The following is a 23677-nucleotide window of genomic DNA, read 5'->3' as shown; positions in this document are numbered from 1 at the left end:
GGACTGGCGTCCCGTCCTGGGTGTGTCCCCTCCCCCTCCGGCCTTACGCCCTGTGTTACCGGGTAGGCTCCGGTTCCCCGCGACCCCGTATGGGACAAGCGGTTCTGAAGATGATGATGATGATGATGATGATGATGATGATATAGATTTCTGTGGCTTGTGAAAAGGTCTCCACACTGTGGCTCCTTCTTGTATTCCACTTTTCCTCATATAAGGAAGCAGGAGAAAGAAGGTCAGGAAAGTTGTAAACAACAAATGGGGGAAATGCCCTGAGCAGCGATCACAACTTATTTCAGTTTAAAATACTGCCACTTTATTGCTTTTATAAATCCGTTGGTCCCCAAGACAGCAGAGCTGCCTCCTCACCAGTCCCTGTACATCAGTGTGCGTCTCCGCTAGTGAGCCCAGCAGGAGTATGTGCTTTTCCCTGTCTCTCAGTATTTATGCACGGCTGCTTACTTATGAGTTTCATATTTATTATATGTTACTGAAGAGGCAAGGTACCCTGCTTTTTAGTATTTATTACCCTCAAACAATGTAAAAGGGCACAAAATATCTCCATCTCAATCTCTCAAACGATTTTATCAGTGAGGTTTACCGCATTTATTTCTGGTATTCGGTGAAAAATCTCTATACATCTGTCTCACACATACAGGAGATACAGAATCAATGAAGCTCATGCGTGCTAAGCATTCACACAGAATTTAAAAAGCTAACCAAAGAAAGCACCGGTGGAAAATCAATTCATTGACTGTTTGTCGGGGGTGCGGTGGTGCAGCCGATTTGGCCAGGTCCTGCTCTCTGGTGGATCTTGGGGTTCTGTCCTGCTTGGGGTGCCTTGCGATGGACTGCCGTCCCGTCCTGGGTGTGTCTCCTCCCCCTCCGACCTTGCACCCTGTGTTGTCGGGTGAGGCTCCAGTTCGCCGCCACCCCTCTTGGGATAAATGGTCTCAGACAGTGTGTGTGACTGTTTGTTTACCACTAGGCGGTGCTAAGGTCCCTCTCTTTCTCATTGTGACTCATATTTCACAACCCATTTCTGACACACACGCGCACACACACACACACGCAGAGAACAACAAAGTACCTAAAATAAAAACACATGTAGAAATGCAGGCTGAGCGAATGTTGCCTGCCTGCTGAGACAGATAACAGACATACTGCGGTACCAAGAGGACAGGCTGGGCTCGCCCTGTCCTGTTCAAAGTGCGTTCCGCGGGAGACAGACCTCCATTTCTTAATGAAATGTGAAAAGTTGAGAGGAGGAGACGAGGGAATTCAGGTCCCCTAAAATACAACAGCAGCTTCTCCATCATTCAAACGCTGACAGGCTGCCTCTCTTGTCGCTCTAGATAAGGTGTGTGTGGTGCTGGTGGCAACACACCCTTGTAGTGTAAGACGCGGTATTCCTGTTGTAAAACATGTGTTTGGCAATTGAGTTCATTTAAATACTGTCAGAGCTGGAATTAGATCTTTCTAGAATTTTGCCAATGGAACTATAGCATCTATAGATGAAGGTAATAAACTGATGACCTTTGCAGTTTAGCCGTATTAACAGTTCAGCTAAAGAAGACAGAATTTGTTTTAAATGGAACAGATGCTTTACATTAATTAATTTAGCTGACACTTGTCTCCAAAGCAACTCACAATGCTGAGGTATTTACAATTATTTACCCATTTGTACAGCTGCAGAATTTTACTGGAACAATTTAGGGTAAGTAACTTGCTCAAGGGTACTACAACCTGAGTTGGGAATCAAACCTGCAGCCTATGTGTCCAAAGGTAGTAGCTCTAACCACTACCAGCTGTCTCAGCTTTAGTGATCAGCTTGCCGTAGAGATCAGTCCCCCGGTACCATAACAAAAGTGTATGCAGATATCCGTGTTTTTATATTTACAGTATTTTGCAGTCTGATACAATGGGAAGCATGAGTGTCTCATTACGACCTTTCATGTCATTATTGTTCAGGTTACTGTTTTAGAGGCCATGTGAATTGTACACGCTAGACGCTGACCTTTTTATACTTTTTAGGTCCTACAAGACAGTCTGCAAAAGTAATCGTTGCAGGACTCGAAATGCAAACATTTGGATTTATGTGCTTTGCATATGTGTCGATGACTGGAGGCCACGCTTTCCTCGAGCGTACTTCAGTCACGGCTAGTTGTTGTAGATTATTCTTTACCTTGTGCTCTGCTGAGGCTAGAAACGAAAAGTAATTGGCACTAGAGACGGAGCAAAACATTACATGTGGTTGAAATGAAACATTTAACTAAAAATGGAATGAAACATGCCTTTACTTTCACTACAGATGGAATATTGCCCAGCAAGCACCCCCCCAAATGTTCCATTCAGGTAAACACTGGTCTCAATTTTTCTTTCTAAAACAATATAGGCTCTTTTTAAGGACCCTGGATGGACGATTATTATCGACTCCATTTATTATAACATAGCAGTGACAGTCCTGGCGTGGTGTGCTGCCAAGCCTGAAGAATGTTGGGGAAACCTTGACAGGATTTGATGGATCACCACAAGAAAAGCAGTGCCAGTTGGAAGTATTCCATACATTTAGAACAATTGGAAACGCATGGGCATCTACATTCTTTCAACATCAACTGTAAATGTAATATGCCAACATTTTCTATAGCTGAATCATTCTGCGCTCGTTAATGGCTATGAAAGACAGTGAAAAATGCATTTGCATTTTATGTCTGCAGTTAAACATTTTTCAGCGCATCCTCAGAATGTAGTCAGCTTGTGTTTTTAACTCTGAAATAAAGATTTATATTTGAAGACAATGCCTGAAAACCCACTGAAACTCAATGAAAGACAGATTTCCTGCAAATTTTTTAGTCTGAGATATTATGTTAATATGACATTTTCATGAATGACTTACAATAGTCATTACGATCTGAACTGCTTTAATTATGGCAACATGAAATATTTCCATTTCATTTACAATTCAGATGCACAATGTCATATCCTTTAGTCAGGTTTTCCTTTTCCCGGAGAGTCTTCCATCAGTCCTATTAGCAAGTTGTTTTATTGTGATTTGGTCCTGCATCGAAACCAGTAATTCAGATTACATTTTCCGTATTGGTCTTGAAATATTTATTTGTAGATTCTCTTGACTTTACATTGGACAATTGCAACTGCCCTCAGGCTTTGTTTTTTTTTCATTTTCTTATCACATTCTTGATTACAAAACAGCGATATACAACACATTTTGCAGATTTATACTGAGAAGCATGCATTAGCAGTTGCAGATTTTTTAAAAATACTTTGCTTTCAAAAGGCTAGGAAGCTATTATAATGTATCTAATGGTCTAATTACAGCAGTATTAAATAAAAGCACATTAATGCTCTGGTTTCTCATTATTAAATTAGAAAAATATTGTACTCAGATTCATATCGTGAAAATAAATGGTATTGTTGGTTGCAAAAATATCCCTGTTTTCTTGTTAATAGAAAATCCTGTCTTATTTTTTATTGTAAAGACAATTTCCGTTCAGATTATTATCATATTGCACCCATCACAGCAGATTGCCTCAGAGAATAGTACAGAGCTTGAGTACGACATAAGAGAAGAACCTCCGGGCTTCCAAGAGCACGTGGTTGCCCACTCGTCCTGGGCATGGTAGCACTTCAGAACTGGGAAAATTTTAACATTTTATGAGTAGCTTCTGAGGGGCTTCGGTTATTGTCCGGACCCTTCCTTTCTGGTGCTCTTCACTGGGCTTGATGGAACAGGCAGTAAGTCCTAAGGGCCTGAGGCTGGTGAAGTTCATCCCTTGTGCCTGGGAGGGTCTGGGGGGTAGAAGAGGCATAGATGGTTACCAGACTTAAGAAACAGCTGTAAGTGAAGAATCACCAACATACTAAACTATAATTTTTTGCTTTACTCCAAAGTAAATTGCACTAGGTGGGTCTGGGGTTTGAGTCCCGCTTGGGGTGCCTTGTGACAGGCTGGCATCCCCTCCTGGGTGTGTCCCCTCCCCGTCCAGCCTTGCGCCCTGAGTTGCCGGGTTAGTCTCTGGTTCACTGCGACGCCGCTTGGGACAAGCGGTTTCAAACAGCGTGTGTGTATGTGAATTGCAATATTTGTGTACTGAGCTGCTTTCAGTGTTTCACCCATTTATACATATGGGATGTCATTACTGGAGCGATTCAGGGTTAGCATCTTTCTCTTGGCTACTACAGCAGGAGGTGTGATTCAAACCTGGATCTTTCGAGTTCAAGGTTTCAAACTTTATTCAAACTCTAGCCATTACTCTTAACACCTGTAGATCCAGCCGGATCCAAGGGCGTGGGCTAAAGAAAAACAGTGTGTCTCAGGGTGGCTCACTTTGCCTGGTAGATGGTTCCACAGTTTAGGGGAAATATCCATACAAGTAGATCCGTTTACATACATGCACAGTAGCACAGTCAATTTTTAATATGGCCTTACTTCTGTGACCGTACTGCGGAATGATAACATTTCAACATTTCCACACTAAGCATGACCCCTCAGAAAAAGGTTTTTCATGATTTTTAAGATTACAGTTTTGTAAAAAAATTGCTGAACATAAACTGCCCCAAGCTGTGTTAATATTTGCTACAATGAAAACCTTCCCAACCGTTACCGCATTAGGCATCTTTTTTTGGGATCTTGCTGTCTTCAAAGCATATCTCCATGGAAACCAACAAGCACAATCACTTTTGATGCAACATGCCCGCAACTACAGGAGAAAAAGTTGGCACAGGGAGGAATAAAGATGTAAAAAAAAAACAGCAAGCATGTTTCATCTAGCAACAGAAGGATGTATTTGGTAAATAAAGAAGAGCTATTATTGATAAAGCTTTGTAAGACTGTTGTTTAGTTTAAAGTTTAGACTTCCAGTTGCTGTTGTGGCAAATAATGAAATGCATATTTAAATGTATCTAGTACATATAGTACATATAGTTTGTACATGTTAAAAAGTAAAAGGTAGTTTTAAGTAACACTAACACTGAAAAATTAAAAAAACTGTTCTTCATTTTGTTACAAAAATTAAGAAACCTGTTTTAATTCTTTTAGAATTTGACAGAATGACTTGCTAGGTTCAGCTACTGGTCTTTTACATGCAACATGAATTGTTTAGTAATAATAGTAGATGGATTCTTTTAACTACTTGTAAAAACAATTTCTCCTCTGAACTGAAAGGACAAGCAACATGTCAGCAGAGATTTTTGTCAATTACCTGGGATTTTGGCAGCATCTCAGAATAGAATGTGACCTTTGACAAACTTGTGGGGCTTTTCTAGTAGCATGAAGTCTTGTTTCTGGAGATAAATGTCTTGAGAAGCTTCAAAAAGGATGTCAGATATAATAGAACATTAATTTTCTAATTCTTGGCATTTTATTACGTTAAATGAGACATGCATGCTGTGTCGAGAGAAGATGATTATATAACTTAGTTTGTATTCATTGCTTGAAAAATAACTGCAGAAGATACCTGAGATTTTCCCTAGAAACTACATTACTAGTATGCAGAATTAGCCTCTTAAAGGGCTGTGATTTTTTTCACTTTGTACATGTAAGATAAGACTGACATGTATTGCACTGCAATATCCAGGGTATCCCAGAATGTCTAAATTAAATTTGCTGGGTTAAATTGTTTCCGGAATGATTTAAGTACATAAGCTATAGGATATGTATTGGATTTGATAGGTTTTGCATTTTATTGATTCCCAGATGTTGATCGTGGGGCAGAAAAAACATGGTAACAGTTTGAACCATCACGCTATATAACTTGTAGGCCAAGGGACTTTGAAAAAATTTGACAGGCGCATTCATCTAAAATTGGTGTTGGGGATAACGGGAGCTGAATAGCTCCAATGAGAAAGGACAGAGTAGTGTGAAACAAGATGAATATATTTGTCACACCGCATTTTGACAGTCTCACTCACTGTGTCATCGCCTTGTATTGATAGGATTGTACTCGGCAGTTTCTTTTTCTGCATTTAAACTTGATTCTGTGTCAAAATTCAGTGTGATATGGAGGAAAATTGTATCACTGCTAGTGTGTAGCTGACTAAGGAAAACACAGCTGAATGGTACTGGATAAATTTCATATAAATTTGTTACTTATTGCAGAAACAACACATAACTTTGGTTTATATGAAAGCCAGTTTAATGAGTCCCATTGTGGTTTGGGGTGGCATGGTGGCACAGTACACGGTGTTGGTGCTCGACGAGTCATAGGCTGCCAGTTTGGACACAGATTTGGCTCAGTCTGTGTAGAGTTTGCATGTTCACTTCATGTTTGGGTACTCAGGTTTCCTTCCACAGTCTAAAGACAGATGAATTAGTGCAGATGCAGATGAACTGGTGATTCTAAATCTTCCATAGTGTCTGTGTGTGTGTGTGTGTGTGTGTGTGTGTGTGTGTGTGTGACAGAGAGATTGCTCTTGCAATATAATGTTGTCCCATCCATCCAGAGGCTACGCACCCTGTGCCTCCAGGATAGGCTTCTGTGGCCCTGTATTGGAAAGTTATTATTTATAATGCATGAATGGATATATGACGGTTTTGGAATATTTTCAGATAATTATTCTGATAATTCAATGGAATTAGGTGGGTTATTTATTTTGACTTTCTTGTGAAGTTATGGGAATATGGACACAGGTGATTTCACAGAAGTTCCAAATTCAATAAAAGCAATTTGTAGAGAATGAGTGGCTCTAATTGTCAATGTGACATGGGAAGATAAAAGACCGTATTGATAGTTGTGTGAAACAAACTCCGCTATGAAGCTGATGTTTCTTCATCTGTGCCTCTACATTTAATCTACTAGAAACTCACATAAAAACAGGCAAATATTTAAACTGCTCCCTCAAAAAAATCTTTCATTCTAATGCTTCAGTTCCAATGAACAACAAGCAAAAGGCAGCAATTGCTGAGAATAAAAAAAAAAAAAAATTCAGGTGGAAGCGAAACAGTTAGTGTCAGTTTGAAGAAAAGTCTCACAACATACCCAAGACCTATACAAGCTGCACCGCTCCATCATTTTCAGACTCTCCTCTTTTCTTTAAGTGTTTGTTGGATGCACCTGAGGGGGTTTGTCTGCTGCCCACTGGCCCCTGGCCACAATTATAGGTTTACCCCTCTTGTGGGCCAATGAAAACTGAACTCGTGATGAATTGCATCATTAGCTAAATTATAGCAGAGATCTGACCCGGGCTTTACCTTTCCACATTTATTCCTTGACAGTGTCCTGCGGCTTGCTGCTGTTCCAACCAGTCGTGCCTCTTTCTGTCAGAGCAGCAGTCGGCGGCTTACATCTCTGCTCACAGTGTTCGCTGCTCTGGGAATGCAATTAGAGCCTATGTTTAGAAGGTCCCTGGAGCCTGGGGAATCCTTCCACCGCTCTCCTGTGTGATAGACCCCTTATGAGAATCCTTCTTTACTTCTTTCTTGGGCTTTATTTGGTTTGACACAGAATACACTGTCCTTCCCATCTCCTCTTCCTTCATCCCTCTCAGTTCTTTGCAATTCATCTTTAAACCTCTCGTTTATAGCCAGACAGCCGCGCAACGGTGAGTTAATTTACGCTTCCGTAGCAATAATTCCTTTTATTTTTCATTCATTTCTTTTTTTGTACACTTTTTCAAGTCAGAGTAACAGATGGGAAATGAAGAGCACAGTTGTTACTGAAGAAGCCATCGCACCTTCTTGGTCAGCATGTATCACGGTGATTACATTCACATTTACATTTATTCATGTGGCAGAGGCTTTTCTCCAAAGCGACGTACATCTCAGCGAAAATACAAACATATTAGGAGAAAGAGACATAACTGCAGACATGTGATTCTTAAGTAAACCTAGTTTCTTACCTTCCACATGATGCACCAATGTTCATCACTCAAGGAGGTGCATAAAATGCAGGATAGATGAATCCTGATAACCTTACTACAATTTTTTTAGAAGGTACACAAACATTTACATACAATACAGGAGTAGCGGCTGTGTAAAGGCTTACCTGGGGATGATCATAAAGTTACGGTGCATGAACCTTTACACCATGCATGAACTGGATAGATCTTGGGCAAAGCGAATCCTGAAAAGGTGAGTTTTCGGACGCTTCTAATGTAGACAGAGTTTCAGCAGTTCTGAGTGAGAGGAGAAGGTCATTCCACCACAACGGAGCAGAAGCAAGAATCTCCGTGCTTTACTTTTTGTGCGTGGGACCACCAAGCAAGCAGAAGTAGACGAGCGAAAGTGTCTAGCTGTGGTGTAGCGGTTGATCAAGACCTGTAAATAGCTGGGAGCAGTTCTGTTGATGCATTTGTAGACAATAACCAGGGTCTTGAATTTGATCTGGGCAGCTATAGGAAGCCAGAGCAGAGAAATGAGTAGAGGAGATACGTGGGAATGTTTTGGCAAGTCAAACACAATTCGTGCAGCAGCATTCTGTATCAGCTGCAGAGGTTTGATTGCAGGAGCAGGAAGGCCACACAGGAGAGAGTTGCGGTAGTCCAGATGGGAAGTCACCATGGCCTGGACAAGTAGTTGGGCAGAGTCAGTTGTGAGGTAGGGACAGATTCTGCGAATATTATGCAGTATGTATCTGCAGGACCTGGTTGTGGCTTCGATGTACTGAGAGAAGGACAGACTTGAGTCAATTGTCACTCCCAGACACTTAGCCGAGGAGGTAGGAAAATGATTGAGCTGTCCAGCTTGATCGATAGATCGTGACAGGAAGACAGGACAGCTGGGAGGTGAGAGACCTTGATTAGAGTCCTTGCAATCAAAAGAACTGGGTTTGAATCCCATCTCGTACTGACTGTAGTCCCCTTGAACTTCACAATTCTCAGCTGTGTAAATGCGTCAGTAATTTGAAGGAGTTCAATGCAATAATAACTACTTAAGCTGCCTTAGAGAAAACATCATCAAAGTGAAAAAACAATTAGTGTGAATTGGTATACATATGGTACGGTTGGTAAATTCTAATACTAGCTGTGGTGCGATGTTACTGCAGCTCTAAGCAATGGATGCATTGACACAGCAGCTCCACATGACGGCCAGTCTTCGGCCATCATTGTAACAGATGGATAGGTTATTCTCGTTTAGCCTTGTAATACCCTGTAAAAAAATTCAGCTTTTTTTCAGTAAAGCGTGCTAGATCAGGTTTACAGAAGTGAAAATATTTTTGCATTGTTTTAAGTCCCAGGCTGTACTGGTCTTTACAGAGAACTTCAGAAGTCCTGATGAAGTTATACTGCTGTTATACTGATGATGAGAAGAATGTCTTTTTACTTGGCGTGTGTGACAATGAATCCAAATAGATTCCCCCACAAGCCTATCTCCCTCCTCCATGTTCTGCCGAAGATGGACTCCCACAATGCTGGCATGGAAACCCTGTGGTACTGGAGCCAGGCCAACGGTTGCACTCGCACTGTCCTCACCACTGCAGCTGCCACCCCATTCCCCTCATCCACCCCAACAACCAGTTTGTGTTCCAGCATCACTCGGGCAGCTCAGAACACCACACGTCGAGCGGCGTTTTCCAACAATGTAATCACCACCCAAGGGCTTTTCTGTCTTTTTTTTTTTTTAAAGCTGCAGGTTGTGTGAGGTGTTTAATCTAGACCCCAGACATGTCCTGATAGCAGACGCAATCTCCACAAACCTTGGCGGGATGGCTGCAGCTGTCGGGGGGCCGGTGAACGCGATTACAGCCTCAGAACAGGACCTGCCAAAGTGGCCACGCAAGCTGTGCAACCCAGGGATTTTCACCAGGAGAGTCCTTAGTGTTCCAAATAGAATTTACTGTTTTAATAAAAACAGTGCACGGTGTTTGAGTCTCAGAAGAAGGGTCGTGGAGGCAATGCCCCCAGTTGTTAAACTGCTGTTGGCGGATCCAGCCCTGAGGATGATCCTGATATTCTCAAAATAAACAATGAATTAACCCAAATGAGAGAAAAAAATTACAGGTTTATAGTAAGATTTCTGAGCAACGATGAGAGAGCACACTAAGGGTTACCAAAAGAAAAATAAAATGTCTTTTGGTAAGTTTCAGCATCATCTCCCATCACTACTACAAAATCGTACATACTCCATTGAGTTTTGAGCATCCAAGCCCTGCACCTTCTTCATAGCAATCTGGCAGTAGCAGGATTCAACTCAGAATGCAACTCACCCCATCCCCGTGTAAAATGAACTGAAAATATTCTGTGCCTGCTTTATGATTTATCCAGGTTTATCTGAAAGGTCTGACAAGGGCTTATCTCACCTGGGGAAATGTCTCTGTCTCCATCTCCCCAATAACCATCCCCACTGTACAGCTTGCTGTCACATTTCAAAGAGCGATAATATGGGCCATAGAGATTATGATTGTTTTGCTGATTAAACTTCAAGTTCAACTCCTAAACTCTCATTTCATTACCCGAAATAACTCACACATTATATAAATCCATTGTTTTACACTCTTACAGTTAATGGGTAATGTCTTTTTTAGGTTTTTATGTCATTTGTGTGTCCTAAGTTCAAATTCTACTCTTTTCCTGGAGGACCATAGGGTGCAATTTTTTTTTGATCTAGCCAAGCACTTAAGCACTTGATGAAACTAATTATTTCCGTAATGGAACCAATTTAGTGGTCTTTCACGGTGGTGAGGTTGTCGAAAGAGAGCTGGAAAAACAGCACACAATTTATTCCTTACAGACCAGCAGTGAAGACTAGGCTATGTACTAAATGATCTTTAACACCAGAAAAGGTAAGTAAAACGTTCAATGTAGATTGACAAAACAGTGTGGAGTTGCTGACCCACCTAGGGTTGGTTTCTATCAAATGTGATGACCTCACAGATCTGTACTCTCTCAATGCATGGCCTCATGGAATGTTGATTGATTCTTTTCTTTTCTTTTCTTTTCTTTTCTTTTCTTTTCTTTCCCTGACTCTCTGACACTGCTTGATCGCACACCGTCTTTTGCAGTTGTCTCAGCACCAAGCAGCATTTGACTGGAACTTTTCAGTGAGCTGAAATGAGTAGAACAGATGCCCTACACTGGAAAACGGCATGCAATAGAAAAGCACTGGTGATTAAGAGTTATCTGTTCAAACACATAAAGACATGTGCTCCTCTCTCCAGCTGTGACCTTGTCCTAGAGAACTGCTGTCTACCAAGAGCACAAGATGTTTGCGCTGCTCTGATTTCCACAGCTGGGGGCCAATTGCCGTGAGGTGGCCTCTTTCTTTCCCAAGTGTGTCTGTGTGTGTGTGTGTGTGTGTGTCTGTGTGTATACTTTGTACCAAAATTCCAAACTTGCTAGCCTTTACAGTTGCAAAAATGTTGGAAAAATCATGCAAAATTGGAATTGGTAGAAAACATTAAGGCAATACAAGAAGGTATATTATACCAATATTTGGTTTTATATGTCAGATTATTAATGCTTGCTTTTCATTTAATTCTCATTTCCCATTTTAAACCTTGCATTCTAATTCTCAAATGTCTTTACCTGGTACTATGGCTGAAACCACTAATGGGATCAAAATAATAATTACCATGAGCTGCATCAAGACTACTAAGGGATAAAGAAGACTGCATCGTTCAGCATTTACCTTTTAAAACACTTGGATCTCTTAAGAAATGGCCTAGACCTAACCCTGCTGGAAATACTCATGATCCATGGATTCCTCAGTCAGCTACGTGTACATTAGTGATCAGATGCAGTATCTTCTAATTCAGATGTAAGAGTCTTGAAAATGATGCAATATAAAGGAAAACCCAGGAGAACCCAGGCAAGATAACACAGCACCTAGAAAGGACTAAGTAACTAATTTTTTTGACGTCAGAACACATTTTGACATTTTTGGTGCAGTCATACATGTGTATTCTTCAAGCGATGAAGGATATGGAAATGTACTTTTGTTCAAAGCTCCAAATCATTCTACGATGGCTGAATGACACAATGAGAAGGGAAATCATTTGGTATCATTCTGGAATTGATGCAGTCAGTCTTTAGTCCTTTAGCAGTGTGTTCTGGAGTGATATCCTCATATAATCTGGCAATATGTTGTGTTTGTGCCTAAAATTCCTTAATATTCCTTAACGATTAAATAAAGATGTTGAACTTCCTAGCGATTCCAGTGGACAAGCTGATAGCGGACAATGTTTACTGAAGGCTTCGGATTTTTCCAAAAGTCAGTGAATCCAAGTGACAACTCATTATTACGGGTTATGAACTTTGCATATCGACCCTGGATGTAACACATGAGCAGGGGTTGATGCATTGCTTGGTCACAAATGGTCCTCGTCTGTTCAAGTGCAGAACTGGCTGTTGTTCTCATGTCTGCATGTCTCCCCAAGTAACCTCTTGCCTGACCCATAACCTCCTTACTTCTCCTTCTCTACTTGGCTGCCAAGCTCACATTTGTCTTGTGGTAATTGAACCCCGCTTGCTTGGTCTCAGTTTGTGTGCTACTTTGTTGGTTTAATTTTGTACGTGGGTCAAGTTCCCGTGGTCCTTCAGATGAGCTCGCTGTTTTCTTGAAGCAAAGTCCTTCCAGTGACCCAACCTGGGTGTCCATCCGAATCTAACAGGTAGCTGTTACTGACAAAAGACCATGCATCCAGAGCCAGTAGAGCATCTGCTGGAGGAGCAGCACTCAAAAAAGGTGTTCATTGAACTCTGGTAGCAATTATAGGCCTTTTAGTTTTTAGCAACTATCCGTTTAAGTGTATGTTTCACCCTGTTGCTGCGATTTGACTTGTCACTTCATTTGTTAGTGTTTTTTCCCCATTGCAGTTTTTCCTTGTTTGGCTTGTTATGATCTGACAATATTTTATTTATTATATTAATTTGTTCTGTTTTGGACTGATGCACCTGCAATTCAGGCACTAATAGGCCTGTTTAGGACTATGTTAACTGTGGCAGCTTTGGATTTGTGCTGTTTAAAATGGATAGAGTACTTTGTGATAATTTATATTAATGACTCCCCAGTCAAGCCATGTCTGTTTTATTTAAAGTCGGTCCTGTTTCAAATTGAGTTTCTGGTTTGTGAAATACATGCACATACCAAATGTTGGTCTATTTTCTGGGGCTAAAAAATAAATTCAAATGTTTTCAAATCAAAGTGTTTTCCTCCAGGCGTGAGAAGTGTTGGCTCTCTACTTTTAACTCTGGATTTATTGAGGACTTGTCTAAAATCAGGGTGTGATGTTTTTCTAATCTGTTAAGCTCTAATAATCTGTTTAGTTTGTTTAGCAAATGAAACCTTGATGGAAGCCCTGCGTCTGCTCTAATGAATGGAAAGTCCCAGTCTGGAGCTTTATTAAAAATAACACCAGCACTGTTGTTACATAAGTGAAGCGTGGAGCTGCCAGTAAGATATACAAAAATGAGGATGTTTGTTTTGCTCAACTGGAGCTCTCCGCTCCATTTACCTGGGATGCTACATAGACACATCGCTATAGAAAACATTGTAAAAAACTCGTGATTTACGGCATAGCTGTTTTGTTTTGGTCAATCGAGACATCTGTTTTCTGCAAAAAATTTAGCTGGGATTTCCTTCTGCGCTGTTAGTGATGAATTCAAGAGGTTAGTCGAGCCGAGCCCACGAGCAGGTGCGCGGCGGGGTGTTTTGGCAGTCTAGCTTTCAGACTGCGGGTCATCGCTATTAACAAGTGTCTAGACAAAGGGGCCGGTCGTATCTACACACCCCTGGCACAAAAGCAGCAGAGGAGGCCCCTGACGACACCAGCTGCTCACTAATCTCTCAGATGAAGAATAAACAAAGGGCTTTTTGCAGAGCCTCTCAAGCGGCGTTCTGCAGCTGGAAATCTGTGCTGAAGTTGCTATGGTCTCTGCGAGCATGAATTTAAACCGGATACAGATACAACAGCTTTTACTGTTCCTAGTTATGCTTCATAATGTGAAGCACGGAAGCTTCTGTTGGTTTAAATCTAAGCTCTAGCAGTTCCAACACTCACGATGGGTTAAGTGACACTGGTGTACAGAGGACTGTACAGAAAACTGGCACCGCAGACTAGGCTTATGCAGCTTTCTCTGTGATTTAATAGACATAACATTGAGTTTAAATTGCGTGATCTGTTTAAACTGGAAGGAATAATATTGGAAGGGCATGGTCTAATAAATCTGCCGTTTATTGAATGGCCGTCTGGAATTCATTACACTGCTTTCTATATTTCTGTGTCTCTTAAAACAATATTTGCAGTAGTCAAGGAAGTGTTTTTGTTGGTGTCTTGATTCTCACGCTGTGTTCAGGTGCTAATATCCTAATGCCCTGTAGAGGTCGCTGCACATCAGTTTTCATTTCCCTCCACCTGCCTTCTTGGGCCAGGGGACATGAAGAGCCTTCTAGTCTCCTTGTCACATGTCTTTGCAGTGTTCTTTAACATGTCCTTTTTTGACGCTTACATTTACATTACATTTACAGTGTTAAGCTATTTACAGCTATTTACCCATTTATACAGCTGGGTAATTTTACTGCAGCAGTGGAGGGTAAGTACCTTGCTCAAGGGTACTATAGCTGGAGGTGGGAACTGAACCTATGACCTGGGGATCCAAAGACAGTAGCTCTAATCATTCCAACAGCTGTCCAGTTGCTTCTAAAATGGTAATATCTGTCTTAATCCCCTCAAAAATACACACACACACACACACACACACACACACACACACACACACACACACATTTTCAGAACCGCTTGTCCCATACGGGGTCACGGGGAACCGGAGCCTACCCGGCAACACAGGGCGTAAGGCCAGAGGGGGAGGGGACACACCCAGGACGGGACGCCAGTCCGTCACAAGGCACCCCAAGCGGGACTCGAACCCCAGACCCACAGGAGAGCAGGACTGCGGTCCAACCCACTGCGCCACCGCACCCCTGCTTCCCTCAAAAATAGTAAATAGTAATATAGCATTTAATGGTAATATCTATCTAATAGTAATATCTAATAGCAGTATCTTTTGAAATAGTGCTTGTAAAATGGATTATGTTCCTGTGTGAAAGTAATTCAAACGGTTCAGAAGTGGTGAGACTATGCTGTCAGTGAAGTAGCATTATGCACATAGTATAATTAGTGAACAAAGTAAAATGACATGTGATGCAAATGTGTATGCAAATGTATTTAAAATGTTTACATTCTTCATATTTTTGCATTCATATAAGTAATTCCACTGCCATTTTAAGGTGTGTCATATGCATAGGCTTATTGTTTCCATGGCTCTCCCTTAAAAAGAAATCAGTTTTTATCCTCAGTGCTTGTATTGCATTATTTATTTATTTTTATTTATTGGCATGGCTGCATTATTCTGAAAAAGCTCAGAGGTGGCTTGTCAACCTATAGTTTTTATTATAAAAATATGCATTATTACAGCTATTGTCACATTTTAAATTCTGGCCCAATACCACATTGGTATTGGTATTTTTCTGTAGCAGTAATAAATTAATATTTCAAATTAGTCTATTTATCTCCATGTTGTCTCTTTCTGGAGATTGATTTTAAAGTTGTCAATGGATAGATGGAGTCTACCCTGAACCCTTTATATTGTATCACATTATTTGCAGTTTCATATTTTCAAATAATTCGATAGCTACTGTAGATGGCATATTAATATAATTATTTAATGCGTCATTTTGTTCCCACACAGACAATGTTTAATCATGACCATAATGCTCATTTTAACTCGTTGTTTGATAAGTTTGTTGTAGTTTGCTTTAGTAGTTTATAAACAGTGAGCCAGCTAATCTATTTGGACAAAATCCAGGAAAACCTTGCCTGTGAATACTGCTACGTGGCTGAAAATTTCTTGAAAAATTTATTTGAAATGGAGGGCTATATGGTCAAACAGTGTTAATAGGGTGTTACACAGTGGTATTTAAAGAAGCAGTAAGTAGATCCTATAGATACACCATTCACAGGGTGGAAGAATCACAGCTTGTACCAAATATTGCTCTGGGCATCAGCACTTCTGATTTGTACTGGCTTCCATGCCACATCTCCCAGAAAAAGCAGCAGTGGCAGTGTTGTGACAGTTCTTCATAGTCGTACTCAGCCTTGTGCCCATCAGACTCCCACATTGCTCCAGCAGGTAGACAAGTTCTTGGTAAGAACAGGGGAGCATCTAGTTGTGATGGTTTCCTTTGGAACCAGTGATATATAGGTAAAGACAAGTTTAGAATCTGTGACAGAATACACACATGCACTGTCTGAAATCAATTATCCCAAGCGGGATTGTGGCAAACCGAAGCCTAACGCGGCAACACAGGGCGCAAGGCTAGAGGGGGAGGGGACACGCCCAGGACGGGATGCCATTTCATCACAAGGTACCCCAAGCAGGACTCAAACCCCAGACCCACTAGAGAGCAGGACCCGGCCAAACCCACTGTGCCACCACACCCCCATGACAGAATAATTATCCAAAAACTTAAAAACTTATGGAGAACTTAGCAGTGGTCTTTACTGAAATTATACTAATGTATCTTGGCATAAGGAAAGAAGACATTGCATGGATTGTCAGCATATATAAAATGGGGAAACAATTAGAAAGTTGAAATGGCAGGCTCATGCGCACCAAAGGTAACATTTGGGTTAGAACAGCCTTGGTTCTAGAAATCATGCAATGATAAAATTAAGAAAAACAGCGGAATAATATGCTAGAGAAAGGTTTAGATTTTCACATGCCCCTTTTTTTGTATTTGGAGGCCTCATAGATTTAAAAAAAAGAAAAAATCTTATTAGGGACCTGATTGGAAATTACAATGTGTACAGCAAAACAATGAAACAAGTGAACAAGTTTTGCCACTCATTTTTACATCAATGTTTTTGCAAAATTGTTTGTCACTATTGTTACTATTTCAAGACTGACTGTCCCCTTGAGAACACTTTACACATGGAATTTTAAGCTAAGGATTTTTGAATGCTGGTGCATTTTTTTTTCCCTCTTGTTTTGCACTGTTTATTCCCACATAAGGTGTAATTACATTTATTCCTTTCTACATATATTTCATATAATATTCCCGAGACCTGTGAACAGGTAAACACCATCATGGTGTTAGAAGTTTTTCGGTGAGCCAAAAGTACCTCAGAAAAAGTAATACACACGTTTTCAGTGATAGATAGACCAGTTTTAAGAAGATGAAAGAACCTGGACAGCAAAGACTTTCCACAGCTTTTCGTATGGCACAAATGAATGAAAAGTGGTGTAATTTTTAGTTATCTTCAGCATCCGAGATACGTACTTCATAGTTTTGAGTAGGGAATGGGAGGGGAAAAAATGAATGCAGTCTTCCACATTGGAAACCTAAAAATAAAATAAATAAAATGTTAAATAAATAAAATGTTTTCTTCATTTCAACCTTTCTTAAAAATGTTTTTTAAGAAAGGTTGAAATGAAGAAAACATTTTATACTGTTTTTCAGGAAGTAGAATTGTAAAGTGAATATTTAAGCACAATCTTAAGCACTGTTTAGTACTGATTGAAAAGCCAAAGAAGTAAGCTATATTAACAGTAGGGTGAAATGTACTCAATACACGCATTTCAAATGCACTAAATTCCTCCTCCCAGCTGAATGCAAAACTTTTAATATATTTCAAGCAGTAAGATCAGGACAAAGACCGCACGGGGAGACAAAACAATTTCAAAACTCTTAAATAAGAGTAAACACTATGTAAGTTCAGTTTGACAAGCAAATTTTTTTCTCAGTCTGTACACTCTAAAATCAAGAGTGGAATAAGGTCAGTCTAAGGTAAATATGTAAGTATGGATTATGGATTACTTCATGCAATTTACATTGTCTGAGGATTAATGTGATGTCTTTAGGCAAATTACAGGTTCTAATAATGGCATTACATGTATCAAAGGATTTGCATCCTGAACAAGTCATTGTAAAAATACCCTTGGAAAAGAGAAGTCTGCCTGTGTAGTATTAATTCTAGAAAAGCTGAATATCGGAAACGGAGTACCGCAAGACTCAGTTCTAAGCCCTATCTCGTTTCTTTAGCATGTATTTATGTAATCGTTTAACGTGTATGTGATACTTCTAAATGTATCATGCAGGAAATAACTGACACTCCATGTGTTTACTTTGACATTAAAGCAATGCATTTTTCTGAAAAAATCTAAGAATCATCAATGGCATGTTTTTCCACACTCTCTTAATTGTTTCTTTTCGCTGCGGGTTTGCACAGTTGATGTATGTTTATCAATGTAAATTTATGAACTTTGTATTATTTTGGATGCTTGAACACAGAAGTTGTCCCAGTTATGTGGGTGGTGTGGAGAAGGTAAAACTGACTGAGTAACCAACGGCAAGTTGTGAATTTTTATTTTTTCTGATGGCACTCATTAATTTTGTCAGATATAAATAAACTGACAGTCCAACCGTTGTTTCTTTGATACTACAGTTAGATAAAGAGGTACAAGAGAGACTTTGACTCCAGTGCCTAGCTGTCTGCTTATTACATGGCTACAGGTAGAGGATGTTGTGCTTTGATGATGGGGGAACAGTTGGAGATGCAACACTTTGATTATTTGGGCTGTCTTTATATTTTCACTGACTTCATGCTGAGAAAAACAGACTGGCTCATCTCCACCTAGAAAATATTTTATAAGCACAACCTTCAGACCTGTACATTCATCTTTTGGCCATCAAAGTAATTTATTGCCCAACTAATACATTTCATCATAATTCTCAGCACAGCTCTGAATGAGTGAGTCCTTCCAAAAAGGGAAAAAAGCTGGCTTTGGAGCAAATTTAAATGTTGAATTTCCTTTGCTGATGTCAATGGAATGCTTTTAATTAGCACTTTATTATGACATTTGGAAATTTAGGGGAAAGAAAACACTCAGTCTATAAGTAAATGCATAAGACAGCAAGTCAATTACAGTAGGATACAGTAATTAAATCCACATGCCCTAGTGATTGTTGTGCTGGTAAGTGTTAGCTACAGTTTTACATGAGGAATTTTCTCCAAATCGCTCAAGAAGTATTTGAGAGGGTAAAAGTCAGTGCAACTGCTGAATTGTATGGATGTAGTAAATAATTACCATGTATTGCCTGCCAATGATACAAAAACATGATGGGTGAATAACAAGAATTTGTATAACATGTTGCACACAAGCTCCACAACTAGAAACACACACACACACACACACACACACACACACACACACACACACACACACACTGTCTGAAACCACTTGTCCTGAGCGGTATCACGGCGAACCAGAGCCTAACCTGGCAACACAGCGTGCAAGGCTGGAGGGGGAGGGGACACACCCAGGATGGGACACTAGTCAGCCGCAAGGCACCCCAAGCAGGACTCGAACCCCAGACCCACCAGAGATTGTGAGCTGACCAAACCCGCTGCACAACTATAAACAAGGAGAATAAAACATGAATTATATAAACAATAAACAAGGAGAGTAAAAACATTAATACTGACAGAAGCATCAGATTAATCAGAGACTTATATTCAGTATGAAAGCAAAGGCCGTCACTTGTATTCTCCATCCCCAAACACCGTGTTTTTACAGTGCAGTACTGCATAAAAAGCAGAAAGCCAAAAGTCACAGTACATGAACTGTCGTCGTGCCACTTGTTTGCTGGATACTGCAGCCAGAACAACAGATCACAGCTTGTGCGTGCGGAAGGCCGGAGGGGAAAGCCCAGCTGCCGTGACTTGCCATCGACCTGGAGCTCTGACTGCTTGATTTAAATTAAATACGACCCTCTCATCAGACCTGCCTCATGAAGACTGAAACTGAAACTGACAAAGTAGCATTCATCGATGGGCAAACAGCCTGCTTTAAGTCAAACGTATTAAATACGTAATGTATAATATCCGAGCTGTGTAGTGCCCCGTACACAAGAGTCCACTGTCAACTGTGCTGAAATATTTTATATTTCCATTACAGGGAAACTGATTTTTGCTCAGAGCTTGTGCCATGCGTACAAGGTGGAAGTATTAAGAACAACGGAAACCTGAGGGAACAGTTAGGGTTTTCTTTGGTTTGCTATACAGTAAAGATGTGTTAAACTATCTCTGCTGAGGCTCATCTGCTTGGCTCAGATTGCGGATTATAGCTCTGGGTTCTGGTGTGCAGGCAGATGGCATGGCCCAGTATCCCACCTGCCAGGGGGACTGGAGGGAAGTATACATGAATTATGATGCGGAACGTGCTTTGCCTTGGGACCATCCTGCCTGAAATGCAAAACTTATAAAGACAAATAGGGTGTAATTTCATACATTAAAAGACCAATAATGTAGCTTTTTGGCTGTGTTTTAAAAATATTTTCTCTCATCCCAGAGCCCTCTTTTTCTGTGCTCAAATAAAGACTTTAACCGAAATAATTTTGCCGAAGCGTGTTTCGTGACAGTAGCTATTTTCATGTTTTCTCACTGTTTTGGGTGGAATATATGTCCTGATTGGGCCAAGTAAAGCATCTGCCTCATTGTCTGAGTAGACATTAATAAAATACCACGAGCTGTTTCTCAGATATACACTATTTATGTGTAATTATACAGCATGACTTCCTTTTCCTTAGCAAGTGATCTTTAATAATATGATTACAGTGAAAGGAAGCAGGAAATTATATGAATATGCATTCAAATGACTGAAATCTTAATGTTAAAATTAAATTTAGACACCATTGTAACGTTGCCCATAGTGTCACCTGAGAAGAGCTTCCAAGTTTAGAAAATAAACTAGTGCCTCAAATAATGAAAAGTTAGAATGATAATGAGTACGTGTAAGATGTTATTAATCACTGCAAACAGTATCTGTGAGGCATGCAGAAAATAAAAAAACCTTTAAATCTTGGAGACGTTCACAATTTTGTCCAACACGGAAAAAGAAACAATATAAAGTAGAGAGTAAGAGTTTTCTGTACATTTGTTTCAAGAATGTAGCTGCTGCATTTCTGCTTATTTATTTACCCATTGACACTGCATGGGTCTTTACGGTATATATATCAGTCGAGATGTTTGCAGCTGGTAAAAATCTGCACTTACCTTGTGTTTATTGCATATGTTATAACATAGTATGTGCAACTAGGCAAATTATGCAAGTAGCAAGTGAATTCCATAAAATGTGAAGAATACTGCTTCTTGGCCTTTGTGCAATGACTAACGCCTGCTATATATTGCATAGGGTAATATTTGATTTGGTGTGAGGACAGAAACACAAGACTGGGTTACTTTACAGGTCACAGAAGACTGCTGAGATAATGATGCTACTTGGCATGTCTGATAAAGATGGCATTGTAGCTGAGGTGAGAATAAGACTTGATGATGCCTTTTTTTGAAATGTGACCTTTGTGTTGTCATATTTAGTCGAATGGGGGACTCTCAAACGTTATCACATCCCTAATACATGTGGGATCAATAAGATGCTTGGGTTTGCTAATTACCATTCCTATTGCCTTTACTGCATTTTGACTCAAACAACCCCTGACTCGTTGGTTCACATCTCTCTGATGTTCCTCATTAAGGCCCCCGGTTTAAGGCCGAGGTCATGTTTATTAATTCGCAAAGGATGTTTTGGAAATTAGCTGTCATTACAGACTCACTAAATTGACACTGCGAGATTTAATTTGCCCTTTAAACCTCAATGGCCATTTAAAACCTCCCTACTGCGTGACTTAGGAAACCAGTGGTAATTTATTGGTGTTATCTAGTTTGCCAGGAAGAGGAAAAGATGACAAATCCCTCAGTAAATGCAAGCCTGACGACTGAATTTAATCAGTGTCTGACAACATTATTCATTGTTCTCAGTAACTGAAAAAGTCAAAGCAAAAATGGCAAAAGAAATTACTGTTGCTCAAATTAATTTGATAAGAACAAATTTTGTGGAGGTTTCAAGACTGTAAATGTGGAGCTCTGAAATCTGCTCTTCATATTTTTGACATGTACACTGTCACCTTTTTTTCAGAAAACCTTTTATTTTATTTCTGAGTTAAGACAAAAAAAAGAAACATTTTATGCTCCATTGCTGCAAATTAACAGTATCCATCACCTAGATATTACGAAAGAAACATATTGGTTTTAAATAAGCAACACAGACAGGATGGTGTTGATGACACACTTACCAGCCTGGAACTCTTTTGGGCCGTAGATGATAAATGAGCCTATCGAGTCTTGTTCTGCCTTCTCTACAAGCTTTTTTAATTGAAGAACACTTTCTACCTGCTCTCTTCCTTTTTTCAAGATTTTGAGAACACAGCTGGGAAATTCAGTTGAGACTAGAAACTCCAGGTATATTATGGTTGTTTTCATGAAATTGTCTTCAATTGGTTCTTATAAAAGAAAGTTGGGTGTAGAACTGGCTTTTCCAATGACATCTAAATGTTTGCAATGTCTTAATTGTGATGTCTAACATACTGCAAAATAAAAAAGTAAATATTTACTTGTAAACTGTATTTAACAAATTACTCCCAGACAAAACAAGGTTAAAATGTGACTGAAACACCACACTGATACATGGGGTATTAAAAAGAAACAGAGATGAACCAATGGCAGTTAATTCTGAGGATTTAGTCCCTGAAATAAATACCATTTTATTCTCCACTGTCCTGTATTTACTTATAGCCCGATAAAGGTTCTCCAACAACTCTGTAAAGGTCAGAAACATTTTATATCACTAAACTGGGCAAGTGGACTCTACTGTGAATTCCACAGCAGAAATGCATGTATGCACTGAGAACACCACTTGTACCAACTACAAAACACCCTTTACACTGTATAATATTGTTTCTATCAGCTGACCCTCCCATTGTCAGGCTTATTATAAAACAAGAGCAAAACACCTCTGACTCTTGCATTACTATTTTATTATATATAGCTTTGGGCTGTGAAATGAATCACTGAAAGACTTGCAGCAATGTAGGTAATCAAATGTGGTATTTCAATATTCCTGTAAGACAAGTACACATACTTTTTTAACCTTACATGTGTTTTATAAATGGTAATGGACTCATCTTTCATCTAACTTTGTGGATAATTCAAGGATAATCAGTGTTTTAAGAAACCGTGATACAAGTAATAAGCAGTTCTTTTGAAATGAACAAGTCAACACTGAACACTGAACATTTTGGATACATATTAAAAGAGTAGTATTTTAAAACTCACAAAGTATACCTTTAATTTTTACATCTTGTTGCACAGTACTTTTATAATGCTGGAAAGACAAGATGTTGCTGCAGCACATGATGTCAAAAATTTCATTCCATGTTTTGAGAGGAATATAATAATTGGTGGTTTTAGAAGTGGTGTGCCACTTAAAGGTATCTTAAATAAGGTATATGACAGACAGTACCCTAACTGTTCCCAAACAGTAAGTGGAAATTAAACACTTTCTTCGGTTTACGTCAGAGCACTTGTTGGTCTTCTCTTTGACACAGGACATGCAGTGAACCTGTACACACACCCTTCTTTGTACTATACCTTCACGCTGGAAACACCTACATTTCCTGTTCTGATTGTGAAAACTGAAATGTAGAAACCAAAGCTAATACCAACCTGGACAAAAAGCTTGCTGTAAAAATTGAAAATAATGTACTTATTCGTGTTTAAATGTGTCACAGTCAATTACTTTAATTTACTTTGTCAATTACTTTAACACTATGACTGGCACAAAAGCTGTCACTAATTGATTTTTTTTCTTTCTTCTACTGTACCAGAGTTTAATT

Source organism: Scleropages formosus, chromosome 14, assembly GCF_900964775.1.
Source record: "Scleropages formosus chromosome 14, fSclFor1.1, whole genome shotgun sequence".
In the NCBI taxonomy this organism is placed as follows: Eukaryota; Metazoa; Chordata; class Actinopteri; order Osteoglossiformes; family Osteoglossidae; genus Scleropages; species Scleropages formosus.
This window is presented reverse-complemented; position numbering follows the sequence as displayed.